At 39.0% G+C, this 12,277-nt stretch overlaps 1 protein-coding gene across 11 annotated transcripts in view; it reads left to right on the forward strand.

Annotated features, from left to right (window-relative positions):
* Window positions 1-12,277, forward strand: part of PICALM (phosphatidylinositol binding clathrin assembly protein) — a 106,800-nt gene that overhangs the window by 19,064 nt on the left and 75,459 nt on the right. The gene's annotated exons all lie outside the window — the stretch shown is intronic.

Raw genomic sequence — 12,277 nt, forward strand, 5'->3', positions numbered from 1 at the left:
GGTTAAGTGATGAATTTGTGGATGATTATGTCAAACCTGGTTTTTATCCCTTGTTTTAATTCCTTAGAACCATGGAACTGTAAGCAATATTATTTCAGCAATCCTTAATTTAGTTACCTTGTTGGAAGGACTATGTTCCTTAAAGTAAATGCATATTCTCTTTTTTTGTGTGTGTATGTGTATATAAACAGAGCGAGGATTGTGTGTGTTAAGTCCAGCCTAGTTTAGTTAGTAGATTCCAACTCATAGCAACCCTATGGGACAGAGTAAAATTGCCCCATAGAGTTTCCTAGACTGTGATTTTAACTAGCAGATAGACAGGTCTTTTCTCCCATCAATTCTCTGGTGGGTTCAAACTGCTGACCTTCACTTAGCAGCTTAGCAGAATTGCATACATCTGCTTATTAATGCTAGAACTCTTAATTGGTAAAGGCAGCATTGGTTTATCTGGCTATAGCTGCTTGCCCATTTTTGGCCTGCATCCTTTTGTGTATCTGTGACATCCATTAGGCAAAGAGCAGAAAAAAGTTTTTGTTTATTTGCAGTATATGTATTTTTCAAATGGTATTGAGTTGTATTTGTCAAATACAGTGCATATGAACTCTTCTGGTCTTTTTTCTTAATATTTTGTGACTTGAAATTAAATAAGAAACTTAGTGGTCTAGTTTAGAATATTCTTTAATTTTATTCAATATGTGTTTATACCTAGGAAATTTGTTTTGATAGTTGTTGGTACCTTTTTTTAAGCTGCCGAGTTTGTGTATCTTCAGATGGCATCTTTGGAAAGCATTTAGTGAAAGAGAAGAAAACTTATTTCACTAATTGCAGTTTCCAGCCTTATTTCAGGTGAGTTGTTGCTAGGGGACTGGTCTGGTTTTGATTTATAAGACCAATGTGATGATTTGTTGGTAAATACAAAATGGAATGAGTTGATCTACACTGAATTTTTTTTTTTAATTAGTTTTTATTGTGCTTTAAGTGAAAGCTTACAAATCGGGTCAGTCTCTCATACAAAAATTTACGTACACCTTGCCATACACTCCTAATTGCTGTCCCTCCAATGAGACAGCATAGTTCTTCCCTCCACTCTCTCTCCTTGTGTCCATTCGGGTAGCTTCTGGCCCCCTCTGGCCTCTCATCCCCCCTCCAGACAGGAGATGCCAACATAGTCTTATGTGTCCACTTGATCCAGGAAGCTCGTTCTTCACCAGTATGACTTTCCATCCCCTATTCCAGTCCAATCCCTTTCTGAAGGGTTAGCTTTGGGAATGGTTCCTGTCTTGGGCTAACAGAAGGTCTGGGGACCATGACCTCCGGGGTCCTTCTACTCTCAGTCAGACCATTAAGTCTGGTCTTTTTACGAGAATTTGGGGTCTGCATCCTACTGCTCTCCTGCTCCCTCAGGGTTTCCCTGTCGAGTTCCCTGTCAGGGCAGTCAACGTTTGTGCCTGGGCACCATCTAGCTATTCTGGTCTCAGGCTGATGTAGCCTCTGGCTTATGTGGCCCTTTCTGTCTCCTAGGCTCATAATTACCTTTTGACTTTGGTGTTCTTCATTCTTCCTTGCCCCAGGTGGGCTGAGACCAATTGAAGTATCTTAAATGGCTGCTTGCTAGCGTTTAAGAGCCCAGACGCCGCTCTCCAAAGTGGGATGTAGAATGTTTTCTTGATAGATTTTATTATTCCAGTTGACTTAGATGTCCCCTGAAACCATGGTCCTCAAAGCCTCGCCCCTGCTACGCTGGCCTTTGAAGCGTTCAGTTTATTCAGGAAACTTCTTTGCTTTTGCTTTAGTCCATTTGTGTTAACCTCTCCTGTATTGCGTATTGTCTTTGCCTTCACCTAAAATAAAACTTATCTAGTATCTAATTAGAAGATACCCCTCTCCCTCCCTCCTTACCTCCCTCCCTCCCCCCTACCATAACCATCAAAGAATATTTTCTTCTCTGTTTAAACTGTTGCTCCAGATCTTGTAATAGTGGCCTTATACAATATTTGTCCTTTTGTAATTGACTAGTTTCACTTAGCATAATGTATTCCAGATTTCTCCATGTTATGAAATGTTTCATGGATTCAACATTGTTCTTTATCGATGCATGGTATTCCATTGTGTGAATATACTGTAGTTTGTTTATCCATTCATCTTTTGATGGGCATCTTGGTTGCTTCTAACTTTTTGCTAGTGTGAACAGTGCTGCAGTGAACATGGGTGTGCATATATCTGTTCGTGTAAAGGCTCTTATTTCTCTAGGATATATTCCAAGGAGTGGGATTGCTGGATCATATGGTAGTTCTATTTCTAGTTTTTTACAGAAGCATCAAATCGATTTCCAAAGTGTTTGTACCGTTTTACATTTCCACCAGCAGTGTATAAGTGTTCCAGTCTCTCCATAACCTCTCCAACATTTATTATTATGTGTTTTTTGGATTAATGCCAGCCTTGTTGGAGTGAGATGGAATCTCATACAATGAATTGTTTTTAAAAACTGCAGATCCAAGAGAAAGTAAGTTATAGGATAGCTGCATTTCATCGTTTGGTGTGGAACTGGAAGAAAGATCTGGTTTGTTCTTTACATGACCACTTTGTCGTCTGTTTTTAAAATGGGAAGATAGAACCATTTGTATTCCCATTTGTACATTTCCTTTTAGAAGTAAAGCCAACTGTTTAATGGCCAAGATATTAAGATTTAACAGGCAGTGTTTCCTCATCTATTTTTCTTTTCTCAACATCAACTTTTGTAAACTTTTCTTCACAGAACTATGTAATTGTTTATTAATTATAAGGTTCAAAATTCATGTTAGGTATTAATATAGGGTTTTAGACTTTGTAGAGCATAAACCCTCATTTATTTTTGTTCTTTATATTCTTGTAAAATATACAGCTTTGACTTGGTAACTTAGAGTGGACCAAGGCATTATCTCCCGGTGGTTTCTGTAACCTGTCTCAGAAACACAGCATAGTGGTACACAGCTAAGTAGCAATAAAGTGGCACATTATTCATACTACCCATTGCCATCCAGCCAATTCCAACTCATAGCGGCCGTATAGGACAGAGTAGAAATGCTCCATAGGGTTTCCAAGGCTGTAATCTTTACGGAAACAGACTGCCACATTTTTATCCCATGCAGCGGCTGGTGGATTAGAACTGCTGACCTTATGGTTAGCAGCCAAGCGCTTAACCGCTGTGCCACCAGGGCTTCTTTTATTAATGGTGTAACTCTAGCATTAATAAAGTGACACACAGCTGAGTGGCAATAAAGAACAACCTCAGGTACTGACTTAAAAATTAGTTGTATGGTTGTCACTGGCAGCTAATTTAGGAAGCTATTTATACAGCAGCTCAGGAGACTGAAGTCCTTACTCCTTGACAGACTGCCTGAAGGTATAGTGCAGGGAGAGAACCAATTCTTCCTATAACAACACAAAACAACACAGTGCTGTTTAGGGAAATGGAAATGTTTTAAGGGAGGAGTGTAAGCTGCTTCCTATTCTTGTGCTTGTAGACTTAACGTGGAATTGCATTTTTAAAATTTTCTTCATCAGAGTTGTTTTCCTAACTTAGCCAGTGATCAACCGAGCATGTATTTTGCAGCTTTTGAGGCCCCTTTTAGTCTACCTCTTCTGCTGTTACTTAAAATTGGGAATGGTTACATTTTGGGGGCAAAAGATGACTGGAAAACGGTTCTGTACGTTCTTAGGTAAAATCATGTAAGGTCTAATTCATTTAAAATCTGGTGAGTTGACGTAGTTTTTTTGTGATATTCCTGGCTTCTTTGAGCTTGCATATAAATTGAGGCTTGTGACAGTAGTTTCTAAAGCACTTGCAGATGGAAATGCCCAAACTCTTGATGCCTGTTTCCTGTTAACTTGCGTTGAATAATACGATGTCTTCCTATATCCTGTCATCTTTAGTTCATTGTAGCCTGATGAACTAATGATGCCAGTGAACAGGGTATACCATACTAGGCAAGAGATGATTACTGTATACACTAGAAATTACATTTGTGAGGACTAACAGGAGAGAATGTGTAGATTTTGGAATAATTAGAGACCACTTGGTATGGAGAGAGTTTGATCTATCCATTCACCTACCCGCCCACTCATCATCGATTGATACATCTCCCTCCCCCAGTGGAAAAATTCTTGTGTTAAGAATCTAGTTCTAGCACTGACGCTAGTGTAATTGGCGTGCATTTAAATCTATACGATGACGATAACAACATTGTTTGCCTGTCACAAGGATGTTGTAATAATCAGAAGACTAAGTAAGGATGTGAAAGAATTTTGTAAAGCATAAAGAAACCTGTGTGTATAAAGATTTTGCCACTCTTAAGATTGTGTGCAAGTAATTATGCTAACACTTCCCAGTTGATGAAGAAATTAGGCTTTAGAAAAAGGTTTTGCAGAAGTAGTTGAGTTTGAGGTGATTTCTTAATGCTGTATTGGAAAGGTAATAGAGGAAGAGTTAGCTAAAATGGGGGAAAACTCATCAATAAAATATGGAGCTAAGTAAAAATAACAATATCTTATATTTGTAATGGTGCTTTAAAGCTTATAAAGTACCTTAAATGTACTATCTTACTAAAACAAGGGTGTTAGGAAAATTAAATATTAATATTGCTATTTTCAAAATGTAGAAATTGATACTGAGTGACATGTCTCAAGTCACACTGCTGAATAACGAATCTGGAATTTGATCGAAGATCCTTTGCTCATTCAGATGTGTCCCTCAATCCTGGTTATAGTACGGCCCTAGGGCCTGGAAATGGATAGGGCCATGCATGGAAGTAGAAGGAGAACCTAGAGCAGAACTTAAGTGATGGTGCAGTTGGCATTCTTACTATTAATTAAAGCAGAGACTGGAAACGAATAGTGCTTAAGGCTATTAAATAAGTGTGAGAGAAGAACTCTAATAAGGAAAAATGAACATTAAAGGAGTTATCTTATAAAGAAGAGTAAAAACAGACACCCCCTCCCCCACTTGCCAATCCCAGTCATTCTGGCGGGTGTCCAATAATAGAGCGATGAGATAAAAAGTAAGTTAGTGTGCTCCAGTGTCCCTCAGGTTTAGGGAGGGATCGTGTTTAAAGAGTGTGTAGTGTTCAAAGTAGTAGCATTTAGTTGGATACAAGGCTTAATTTGGGGATTCTTTGTCACCATGGAAACCCTGGTGGTGTTGTAGTTGAGTGTGGCTCCTAACCAGAAGATCACCAGTTCATATCTACCAGGCGCTCCTTGGAAACCCTATGGGGCAATTCTACTCAATGGCAATCGGTTTGGGTTTTTTTTTTTTTTTTTGGTCACCATGTTGTTAGGTGCTGTTGAATTGGTTCCTACTCATAGCCACCCTATGTACCACAGAATGAAACACTGCCCAGTCCTGTGCCATCCTTAAAATCATTGTTATACTTAAGCCCATTGTTGCAGCCACTGTGTCAACCCATCTTGTTGAGGGTCTTCCTTTCTTCTGCTGACCCTGTACTTTACTGAGAATAATGTCCTTCTCCGGAGACTGATCCCTTCTGACAACATGTCCAAAGTATGTAAAACAGTCTCGCCATCTTTGCTTCCAAGGAGCGTTCTGGTTGCACTTCTTCCAAGACAGATTTGTTTATTCTTTTGGCAGTCAATGGTATGTTCAGTATTCTTCGCCAATGCCACAATTCAAAGGTGTCAGTTCTTTGGTCTTCCTTATTCATTGTCCAGCTTTGGCATGCATACTAGGTGATTGAAAATACCATTGCTTGGGTCAGGTGCACCTTAGTCTTCAAGGTGACATCTTTGCTTTTCAACACTTTAAAGAGGTCTTTCATAGCAGATTTGCCCAATGTAATGGGTCTCTTGATATCTTGACTTCTGCTTCCATGGGTGTTGATTGTGGATCCAAGTAAAAGGAAATTCTTGACATCTTCAGTCTTTTCTCCATTTATGATGATATTGCTTATTGGTCCAGTTGTGAGGATTTTTGATTTCTTTATGTTGAGGTGTAATCCATACTGTGTGGTCTTTGATCTTCATTAGTAAGTGCTTTAAGTCCTCCACTTTCAACAAGCAAAGGTTGTGTCATCTGCATAACGCAGGTTGTTAAGGAGTCTACCTCCAATCGTGATGCCCTGTTTTTCTTCATATATATAGTCCAGCTTCTCAGATTATGTGCTCAGTGTACAGATTGAATAGGTATGATGAAAGGATACAACCCTGACACACAACTATCCTGACTTTAAACCACACGATATCCCCTTGTTCTGTCTGAACAGCTGCCTCTTGATCTATGTACGGGTTCCTCATGGGCACAATTAAATATTCTGGAATTCCCATTCTTTGAAATATTATCCATAATTTGTTATGATCCACACAGTTGGAGTCATTTGCGTAGTCAATAAAACACAGGTAAACATCCTTCTGGTAGTCTCTGCTTTCAGCCAGGATCCATCTGACATCAGCAATGATATCCCTGGTTCCATGTCCTCTTCTGAATCCGGCCTGAATTTCTGGCAGCACCTTGTCGATACACTGCTGCAACCGCATTTGAATGATCTTCAGCAAAATTTTACTTGTGTTTGATACTAATGATATTGTTCGGTAATTTCCACATTCAGTTGGATCACCTTTCTTGGGAACAGGCATAAAGATGGATCTCTTCCAGTCAGTTAGCCAGGTAGCTGTCTTCCAAATCTCCTGGCATAGATGAGTGAGTGCTTCCAGTGCTGCATCCGTTTATTGAAACATTTCAGTTGATACTCTGTCAATTTCTGGTGCCTTGTTTTTTGCCAGTGGCTTCAGTGCAGCTTGGACTTCTTCCTTCAGTACCATTGGTTCCTGATCACAGGCTGCCTCTTGAAATGGTTGAACGTTGTTGACCAGTTCTTTTTGGTATAATGACTCTGTGTATTCTATCTTCCTTTGATGCTTCCTGCATTGTTTAGTATTTTCCCCATGGAATCCTTCACTATTGCAACTTGAGGCTTGAGTTTTTTCTTCAGTTCTTTTAGCTTGAGAAATGCTGAGCGTGTGCTCTTCCCTTTTGCTTTTCTATCTCCAGGTCTGTGCACAGTTCATTGTAGTACTTTGTCTTCTCAAGCCGCCCTTTGAATTCTTCTGTTGAGTTCTTTTACTTCATCATTTCTTCCTTTTGCTTTAGCTACTCGACGTTCAAGAGCAAGTTTCAGAGCCTCCTTTGACATGCATTTTGGTCTTTTCTTTCTTCTCTTTTTAATGACTGCTTGCTTTCTTCATGGATGATGTCCTTGATGTCATTCCACAACTCATCCGGTCTTTGGTCATCACTGTTCAATGCGTCAAATCTATTCTTGAGATGGTCTGTAAATTCAGGTGGGGTATACTCATACTCAAGGTCGTACTTTGACTCTCATGGACTTTTTCTAGTTTTTTTTAGTTTCATCTTGAACTTGCATATGAACAGTTTTGCGGTCAGCCCTGGCCTTGTTCTGACTGATGATATTGAGCTTTTCCATCGTCTCTTCCCACAGATGTAGTCAATTTGATTCCTGTTTATTCCACCTGGTGAAGCCCACGGGTATAGTCACCATTTATGTTGGTGATAAAAGGTATTTGCAATGAAGAAGTCATCGGTCTTGCAAAATTCTGTCATGCAGTCTCCGGCATCATTTCTGTTACCAAGGCCATATTTTCCAGCTACGGATCCTTCTTTGTTTCCAGCTGTCACATTCCAATCACCAGTAATTATCAATGCATCCCAATTACATGTTTGATCAATTTCAGACTGCAGACGTTGATAAAAATCTTCAGTTCCTTCATCTGTGGCCTTAGTGGTTGGTGCGTAAATTTGAATAATAGTCGTATTAACTGGTCTCCTTGTAGGCGTATGGATATTATCCTGTTACTGACAGCATTGTACTTCAGGATAGATCTTGAAATGTTCTTTTTGATGATGAATGCAACACCATTCTTTTTCAAGCTGTCATTCCTGGCATAGTAGACCATATGATTGTCTGATTCAAAATGGCCAATACCAGTCCATTTAGGCTTACTAATATGTAAGATATCGATTTTTATGCATTCCTTTTCATTTTTGATGATTTCCAAGTTTCCTAGATTCATACTTTGTACATTCCATGTTCTGATTATTAACAGATGTTTGCAGCTGTTTCTTCTCACTTTGAGTCATGCCACATCAGGAAATGAAGGTCCCGAAAGCTTAACTCCACGCATGTCATTAAGGTCAACTCTACTTTGAGGAGGCAGCTCTTCCCCAGTCGTCTTTTGAGTGCCTTCCAACCTGGGGGCCTCATCTTCCAGCACTGTATCAGACAATGTTCTGCAGCTATTCATAAGGTTTTCACTGGCTGATTCTTTTCAGAGGTAGACTGCCGGGTCCTTCTTCCTAGTCTGTCTTAGTCTGGAAGCTCAGCTGAAACCTGTCCTCTGCGGGTGACCCTGTTGGTATCTGACTACCGGTGCCATAGCTTCCAGCATCACAGCGACACGCAAGCCCCCACAGTACAACAAACTGACAGACACATGGGGGTTTATCACCATAGCAAAAGGGAAATTGGTACTGTAAAATGAAGAGAAGGAAGATGGTTAAATTTTCCTTGCTATTTGTTCAGACCATTTAAGATTTGTGTTCCCATCTCATAACAAGCTGAGAGAGATTCTCTCAGAATTGCAAGGGACTCTTCAGACATCTATTTACAGATAGAATGTGGTTTTTGTTTAGACATAGATAAGATCTAGATAAATAGTTGCTTGAAAGAATCAGCTGTTTTTATTCTTATTAGTGTTGTAGCAGTTGTTATTATCGTTGGTACATAAAAGCAGAAGAGCTATAGAAAAACCAACTGTACCTATTATGTACAATATAGGTTAAGTGTTAAATTTGTTGCTTCTAAATTGTCTAGCAGCAGAGGTCTGGTTACCAAAATACTTTATATTAAAAGATACTTACAATCTGTAATGGGGGAAATAAATCTGTATTTAACAGTGCAGTGTGCAGAATAAGTTGTGATCATATCTAAATTTTAATAGAAGTAATCTACTCTTTTTTCCTTCTTTTTTCTTGTGGCAAAGTTTTTATTACGAAACATCTCTATAAATTATAAAGTGTGCTGAAGGAAATGTTCCAGAAAATACTTACTATGTATTATTTCTTTTTAAATGTTTTTCCAAGTATTAAGTCATCTTAAATTATTGCTTTTGTATGCTTTTAATGGCTTTTTAAGTCTTAGAGTGAATCAAATAACACTTTATTTTCAGTTTTGGAATTTAACCAAAACATGGCAAATGAACTATAAAAAAATACCTATGTGTAATTCAGAAAGAAAAAAAAATTTTCCCCCCAAATTAACATATACTTTTTAATGGCCAAAGCTTGAGTTTTCGATTCAAATTAGTGAGGTTCCCCCCCACCTTTTGTTTTTATTCAGCTTTATTTATTGGTTATGAAATATGTGAGGATGGGGGTCTTTTTTTGTTGAAATTCTAGTGATTATTTCTTCTTGTAGAAACTTAAAGGTTTATGTTTAAAACTTATTAGGAAAATTCTTGGGCCTTGTTTTATGGTGATTTATTAATAATTGACTTGATGACAATGGGTTTGGGTTTTTTAATTAATAATGTATTAAAATTGCTCCCGATTTCCACTTACTGAACATCATTTCAAAATTTAAAGCCATGTGGATAGGTTATTATTTGATGGTTATTAATATCAGCTATACCTATGACATCAGTGGCTGCAACAGTGGGCTGAAACATAATGATTGTAAGGATGGCACAGGACCAGGCAGTGTTTTGTTCTGTTGTCCATGGGGTTGCTGTGAGTCAGAACCGACTCCACGGCACCTATCAACAGCAACACATTTATATCATTACTGTTTCCAGCAGTTGGAAAAAAAGGTTTTTCAGAAATGGCTTTCACTTTTTACTCAATGTCTTAGTGGGCTTTCTCTATGCCTACTTGCCTATGCCTATGCCTACTTGTGGCATTCAATAAAGTGTAGTAAATGGCTGATATAATTTTGATCCACTAAATTTTAAAGGTACACAGGAGCTCTGGTGGCGTGGTGGTTAAGAGCTTAGCTGTTAACCAAAAAGGTTGACAGTTTGAATCCACCAGCCGCTCCTTGGAAACCGTAGGGGGTAATTCTCCTCTGTCCTATGGGGTCGCTCTGAATTGGGCTCCACCAGATGACAGTGGGTTTAAAGGTAGACAGGAGCCCTGGTGGCTCACTGATTAAGAGCTACAGCTACTAACCAAAAGGTTGGCAGCTCGAATCCACCAGCCACTCCTTGGAAACCCTATGGGGCAGTTCTTCTCTGTCCTGTAGGGTCGCTATAAGTTGGGATAGACTCGACAACAGTGGGTTTGGATTTTTTGGCTTTAAAGATGCACAGATTACTCTGATTTCATTGTGAAGTTCATGAATGAATAAAGGAGATTCCCACTGTCTCTACTTACTATATAAAACTAGGAGCTTTGCTGAATCAGCAAGATGATCCTGTTCAGCATGATTTTAGCCTGGCAAGGTGAAGTAGACAAGTGAGATGTACAATGAATGGGATGCCTTCATACTTCCCCACTGTGGGAGAGGGGCTAGTTGATCATTGTGGTCGGTTCCATAGGCTTCCTGGCCACTTGTGAGACACTAACACTGTTACCATAATTCTTAAGAGCTTCTTTATCAGGGACTCCTTCCCTGATCATCATGTGGAAATAGCAGCCTCCTCCCAGCACCTGCCCCCCATTCCTCTTTTGTTTATTTCCTCCTTAGCACTTACCACCATCTGATGTATATTTGTTTATTGATTGTCTTCACCCCACCCCTACTAGAATATAAGCTCCATGATAGCAGGAACTTTGCTCTGTCCACTGTTGTGTATTCCTAATTCCTAAGACCCTCTTCAGCATATTATATTATGCAATGAATATTTGTAGAATACATGGGATTTCTGTTTGTCCTTACTGAGGTTTGCAGAGCTGTGTTAAGATGGAATATAAAGAGTCTTATTGTTCCAATTACACTGGGGACATAGACCTTGTATTTTGTGGGTAAAGGAAGCTCTGGCAGAGAAGCTAACTGCAATCCATTATTCTCTCTGACTAGGCAGAATTTGAATTGTTAAGGAGAGACATGAAAATTCTTTTGGATTCTCTTTATTTTATACACACAGGCTTGGCTGTTACAGAATAACGTTAACCTAGCTACAGGGAAGATTTTTGCCTGGTTTTTCTCTCCACCCCTTCCCCCCCTCCTCCATGTTTACGAGCAGAGAAATGGGTTTTTGTTTCACCTATAAATCCACAAATATGTATACCATCATATGAACACAGGTACAAGGCAACGTGTTATACATTGTGGATGATACAAGGAAACAAGATTTCTGAGTTTATTTTATGAGAATAAAGAATAGGTCTTGATTTCTTAAAACAAAAAAGGTCGGCCGGTTACAGTTGAAAGCATATTCCTGTTTTCAGGTATGAGAAAATTTTGGACATAGACATGCAAATTTCTATATCTCCAACTCCTCAGACGACCTTGGATTGATTTTCTGAGAAGCCATTTGGGAATCATTTGTGTAGAAGTTTTCATTGAAGTTAGAAGATTAGATGATTTTTCTCAGGATGAGAAAAGTAAGATCAGAGATTAGTGTTAAGAAATGCTCAAGGGTAGAAAGTGAGAGGACAGAGTGGCTAGCATGGAAACGTGTTTTAGGAAGGTTAGAGGACTAAGCAGACTACAGCACTTAAAGAAAGAGAAGTGAAGATGCTTCAGAAGTAGATGGTGGTGGTGTATTAATTTCTTAGCTACGTGTAGACTCGTATTAGGTCACTTACATCTAGGGGTCATACAAAATTTATTGTCCAAATTGGATTACTTTTGAGAGTGAAAGGGTGCTGTCTGAATGGGATAATAGGACACAGGTGTAATCCAGGACTGTTTCAGGCTAGCTAGGACACTGGGCCACCTCCTATTTATAATGTACTTTTCTCCAGACTTAGCCCCATTTCCTTTAACGTCTCGAGATAATTTTTTTCCTTACAGTACTCTGATCTGCACTTGCAGAGCATCTCAAGCTTGGGTTCCTTTCCCCTGGTCTTGTTGAAAGGAGAATTCCTATCATTTTTTCTCTCCGGACTGTTCTGGTTTATAGCATTCGCGGAAGTAAGTACTCATAATGTGTTATTGACCTTTTGTTTTGCTTAGGAAGTCAGGTTTTGTGTGTTTCTGATTCAGTAATAGATTGTTCTTGAGATTTCTGATTTTATCTCCTTTATTGGGCTGATGAACAGTTATTA

Source organism: Elephas maximus, chromosome 7, assembly GCF_024166365.1.
Source record: "Elephas maximus indicus isolate mEleMax1 chromosome 7, mEleMax1 primary haplotype, whole genome shotgun sequence".
Lineage (NCBI taxonomy): Eukaryota > Metazoa > Chordata > Mammalia > Proboscidea > Elephantidae > Elephas > Elephas maximus.